Genomic DNA, 6028 nt, shown 5'->3' with positions numbered 1-6028 from the left:
ACGGGATCCGGGTCTCCCCCCAGGCCTCAAGTGACTGCTCTGCATTAGGTGACTGTCCTCGAACTCGGGATTCTCGTAGTCGGGGCTTGTGTCCTCATAGTGAACTCTGGTTTGTCTCGGTGCTGGCTGGTATGCGCTGGCCCCTCGTTGTATGGTCACCGCTGATTTCTCCGCTGATTCTGACGCTCTTGCTTCGTTTAACGCTGCCTGTAGGGTTAAATTCGGGTTTGCCAACATCTTCTTTTGCAACGAAATGTCTCTTACCCCACAGATGAGCCGCTCTAAGATGTGCTCTTCCAAATCTCTGTATTCGCAGTGAGCTGCTGCTTTTCGTAGGGCTGCAACATATTGATTGATTGATTCTCCCGCCTTCTGAGTCCTCATGTTGAATTCCTTGCGGCAGACATGGCGGGAAGGTTTTGGCGCGTAATGAGTTTGCAGAGTTTGTTGCAACGTCGTCCACGATACTGCCTGTATTGGAGTAGGCGCAGTGAGGTCTCTGGCCGTATTGAAGACTTCCTTTCCGCAGTAGCCGAGGAAGATGTTTTTCTTCCTCGCATCGGTGATCCCCGTGTATTCGTTTGCTTCGAGGAAACACTCGAAACGAATCATGAAAGCTTCCCATTCGTCGTTTTCTGGGTCGAAAGGAGCGGGGGGAGCATGCATCGCCATCTTCTCAGTTTGAATTTGCCGCGCTGCGGTGATCTGAGATGGCTGTCGGAATTGCTGCCGAATTCCTGGGCTGGATCAAATCCGGAGATTCTGGAGTAGCGTTCTTCGTCCTATCTGTCTCTCAATCCCACCCTCGTCGCCAATGTTAGATCTGGGTAACGAGAGACAGACTGCGGACACGAAGTGACTTAATAGCTCTTTATTAGTGATAGTAGTGATCCAGCTTGTTCGGTAGTCGGAGGGTTCCCCTTTTATAGGGATTGGGTACGCCCCTCGACCAATCAAAGGGATACCTGTTTCCCGCTGTAGGAGCGGACCAGAGGGAAGACTTTCCCCGATATATGTTAATATCTAACAGAGGAGATTGAAGATTAAAGATAGATGATTGAATGTGACGGGCAGGCTATATGTTGTCTGGCCCAGTACAGGATATACTGGTCATCATTTTGTTTAATTATCCTAGACTAGGATAACATAGCACATGCTACAACTCCCATCGTTTACAACCAGAATACTTCCAATCATGCAACTATCAGTCAGAGGGAATGCGATCTAACATACGTACTCCTTACTTTGGAAGGGCAACAGGTTGAGAAGGGTTGCTCAGAAATTTAGAACCTTTTTTTTTTTTACGTTTTAAAACTTGAGACACTTCTGATCTTATCAAGTCCAGCAATGTCAGACTGGGCATATTCAGGAGGTGAGGTGATGATGGTAAAAAAAACTTGAGATGAAGGCCACCAGAATGTGATCAAAGGTGGCCTGTGATGCACACCAAAAAGGCAGAAATTCAACCAGTTACAGCTGCTATCTCCCCCCACCCCACCTAGAGCACATAAAGAACCTCTTAGATTCAGGAAATATAAATTAAGAGTGGCTTTTTTGGTGGCTGTTTCAATTATGGTTTTCCTCTTCCTTTAAAGACCTATAGATTTACCTCATTTGCACTTTGCTTTGTGTTGTTGAGGTCTGCTATTTGCAATGTATGAAATGACTATAGTCTTGACAAAAGAGGAGCTAGTTAAATGTTTGAAACAGCGTTTTGGAGAGTAAGAATGGAATACTTCATTTAATGCTTAGACAAGGATAAATGTTTTCCCCTTGTGATTTAAATAGCTTGTGCTAACAAGCAAACTGAGCTTGTTGGGTCAGCAAATGTCTGATGGATTTAAGGAAGACTCAGCAAATGAGAATTAGCAGCAGTGAAACTTGAAAAATTAGAATATCGTGCAAAAGTTCATTTATGTATCATTCAGTAATGCAACTTAAAAGGTTGCATTAATATATATGAGATAGCCTTACATGCAAAGCAAGATAGTTCAAGCTGTGATTTGTCATAATTGTGATGATTATGGTTTACAGCTCATGAAAACTCCAAATCCACAATCTCAGAAAATTAGAATATTGTGAAAAGGTGCAATATTCTAGGCTCAAAGTGTGTCCCACTCTAATCAGCTAGTTAAGCCATAACACATGCAAAGGATTCTTAAGCCTTTAAATGGTCTCTCAGTCTGGTTCAGTAGGAATCACAATCATGGGAAAGACTGTTGACCTGACAGTTGTGCAGAAAACCATCGTTGACACCCTCCATAAGGAGGGAAAGCCTCAAAAGGTAATTGCAAAAGAAGTTGGATGTTCCCAAAGTGCTGTATCAAAGCACATTAATAGAAAGTTATGTGGAAGGGAAAAGTGTGGAAGAAAAAGGTGCACAAGCAGCAGGGATGACTGCAGCCTGGAGAGGATTGTCCGGAAAAGGCCATTCAAAAGTGTTGGGGACTTTCACAAGGAGTGGACTGAGGCTGGAGTCAGTGCATCAAGAGCCACCACGCACAGATGGATCCTGGACATGGGCTTCAAATATCGTATTCCTCTTATCAAGCTGCTCCTGAACAACAAACAACGTCAGAAGCTTCTTACCTGGGCTAAAGAAAAACAGACCTGGGCTGTTGCTCAGTGGTCCAAAGTCCTTTTTTCTGATGAGAGCAACTTTTGCATCTCATTTGGAAACCAAGGACCCAGAGTATGGAGGAAGAATGGAGAGGCACACCCTGCAAGATGCTTGAAGTCCAGTGTGAAGTCTCCACAGTCTATATTGATTTGGGGAGCCATGTCATCTGCTGGTGTTGGTCCACTGTGCTTCATTAAGTCCAGGGTCAATGCAGCCGTCTACCAGGAGATTTTGGAGCACTTCATGCTTCCTTCCGCAGACGAGCTTTATGGGGATGCTGACTTCATTTTCCAGCAGGACCTGGCACCTGCCCACACTGCCAAAAGCATCAAAAACTGGTTCAATGACCGTAGGATTACTGTGCTTGATTGGCCAGCAAACTCACCTGACCTGAACCCCATAGAGAATCTATGGGGCATTGCCAAGAAAAAGATGAGAGACATGAGACCGAACAATGCAGAAGAGCTGAAGGCCGCTATTGAAGCATCCTGGTCTTCCATAACACTTCAGCAGTGCCACAGGCTGATAGCTTCCATGCCACGCCACATTGAGGCAGTAATTGCTGCAAAAGGGGCCCAAACCAAATACTGAGTACATATGCATGCTTATACTTTTCAGAGGTCCGATATTGTTCTATGTGCAATCCTTGTTTTATTGATTGCATGTAATATTCTAAGATGGTGGATTTGGGGTTTTCATGAGCTGTAAGCCATAATCATCACAATTATGACAAATCACGGCTTGAACTATCTTGCTTTGCATGTAATGAGTCTATCTCATATATTAGTTTCACCTTTTAAGTTGCCTTACTGAAATAAATGAACTTTTGCACGATATTCTAATTTTTCGAGTTTCACCTGTATGACTTAGCCATAGAAGGAAAACAGGTTTTTTTTTGTTTTGTTCAGCTATATTTAGAAACACCCTAAGCTCCAGTAACATTTGAGGATATGTCACAATTGCAGGACTGATCTAATAGCACAGTATAGCAATAGCATTTAGACTTACATACCGCTTTACAGTCCTCTCTAAGTGGTTTACATATGAGCATATTGCCTCCAACAATCTGGGTCCTCATTTTACCCACCTCGGAAGGATAGAAGATCAAGTCAGCCTTGAGCCTGGTGAGATTCGAACCGCCAAATTACAGTGAGCTGGTAGTCAGCAGTAGTAGTCTGCAATACTGCATTCTAACCACTGCGCTACCTAATAGAATTAGGTTCTATCTCACTCTTCTCTGATCCCACTCCTCCAGACCAAAACCCTGGATAATAAGGATTTGCTTTTTTAAAAAATGCCCTAATTAACTTTGGAGGTAGAAGAAGAACCAGATTACATGTGGTTCTCAACAAGTTATAATTTTTTTGTAAATGAAAGGGAGGATGTAAAATTTACTGGGAGATGTGCTTTTGAGTAAAACAAGAATGGAGAAAGGACCAAATATTCCTCTACTATCCACACATCCTTCTCCGTTTGTTCAAGAAGCAGATTGCTTTCCGAAAGACCAATCAGAACCTCATTACAAGCTTTTGCCCACAAAACCTAACATGTCCCTTAAGGTTTGAGAAAATGCTAAATAAACCATATGCCATCATTGTAAAATCATTCACATCATTGTGAATGACATTATTGCTCTCCCCTCCCCTCCCATGAAGCTCATTGCTGGAATTTAGGGAAATGAGAGTCAATTTTCATCAGGTCGTTCCTAGGCACTCACCCAACTTGTCATTTCTCCAGCTTGATTATATGATTGTTTAAATATGTGGCATTGCGAAAGCATTTCCAGACAAATCTTCCTCCTAGTTTTTCTTGATTTTATCTTGGCTAAAGAGTTTGCTTTTCTGCCTCAGAACAACAGATTAAATACAGATTGGAAAAATTCAATGGCTAAGATTTTAAATAATTGAAAGTGAGGAAAAGCAACTACACCGCAGGGGTGTCAAACTGGTGGCCTGTGGGCGGGATGCGTCACGCACAGGCCACGCCCACCCCAGCTTCGTGAATGGGAAAACATTGCGAAACATCACCCATGAACTACAGAGAGCCTGAAGTGAGAGGAAGTAATTACAAAGAGCTCATTCCTTTCTTCCCATCAGTATTTCAATCCAGAGTTTTTTCACCTGCAGAGAAAGCTTTCACTTAATGGGAAGTAATAGTGGAGAAGGCATATTGCTCTCCTGTACATGCCTGTAAGGCGGTTGAACTGGTTGGTCACTGTGTGACAGAGTAGTAGAAAAAGGAGTAGATAGGTCATTATAATAGCCTGATTTCATACAGTAGCTGATTCCATTCCATTCCACAGGATCTTTCTTTGGTCCAGATAGTCAATGACTGTAAGTGTTACATAGGTGCACAAAGTGAGAAAGGAAAACAGAACAAGCTTAAAATAAGGAAAGAACAAAAAACCTTGAAGTAGGGTAGAAATAACAGCAGTAGAAAAATGTAGAAATCTAAGCCAATGACTTGCCAAGATAGGATTGCGTTTGCTTTTGCTTATGCAGATTCAGAGCAAAACTTAGTTGAGCATCCTAAGGGGAGAGTCGGTTGTTATGGGAAGCAGTGGTTCTTTAGCTAGCTCAATCTAAAACCACTGGGATTTTAAAGATGAAAGCCAGCATACTGAACAGGCCTTAGAAACAAAGTGGGAATTTTTGAAGATGCTATAAACTCAGGAAGAGATGATAAAAAAAGTAGGCTTCTGTCAGCACTTTTGCTGCCATATTCTGTAAAATCCATAGAATTCCACAAAATGGTGAAATTATTTAGAGTACTACTTCTTACCTTTAAGATGTACAGATTTCAGCTTCCAGAATTTCCCAGCCAGCCCTGAAATCCACACATCTTAAAGTTGTCAAGGTTGAGAAAGACTGGTCTAGATTCAATCAGATAATCTTGTGAAGATAGGTGGATAAAAGTACCAAATCCAGTCTAAACATCTGGCTGACTATGCAACCAACCATAACAACAACAAAATACCCTACATCAGGGGTGTCCAAACTTGGGAACTTTTAAGACTTGTGGACTTCAGCTCCCAGAATTCCCCAGCCGGCTGGGGAATTCTGGGAGCTGAAGTCCACAAGTCTTAAAAGTTCCCAAGTTTGGACACCCCTGCCCTACATCTATATCTTCAGTTGTTACCTAATAATTCTTCATTCCTTAGTTAGGATTTCAGTTATTAAACTTCTACCAGTGTTTGACTGTGAATTGAACTGTAGATTACTACTGCTACAACTACTATTTCTACTACTAATTGTTTAAACCTGTATGCTGTCCAATGCTCAGTGATAAATGATCTCTGGTGTACTTCCTTTCATAAGGAAAATAGAAGGTTGTCCAACTGATTTGTCAGGAAGAATATATACCACCCAAAGAAATATAGACATTGGAATGGGCAAGCCTTACAAGTCC

The sequence above is a fragment of the Natrix helvetica genome (genome assembly GCF_964273705.1).
Source record: "Natrix helvetica genome assembly, chromosome: 2".
NCBI classification, from domain to species: Eukaryota; Metazoa; Chordata; class Lepidosauria; order Squamata; family Natricidae; genus Natrix; species Natrix helvetica.
Note: the sequence above shows the minus strand (reverse complement) of the source record.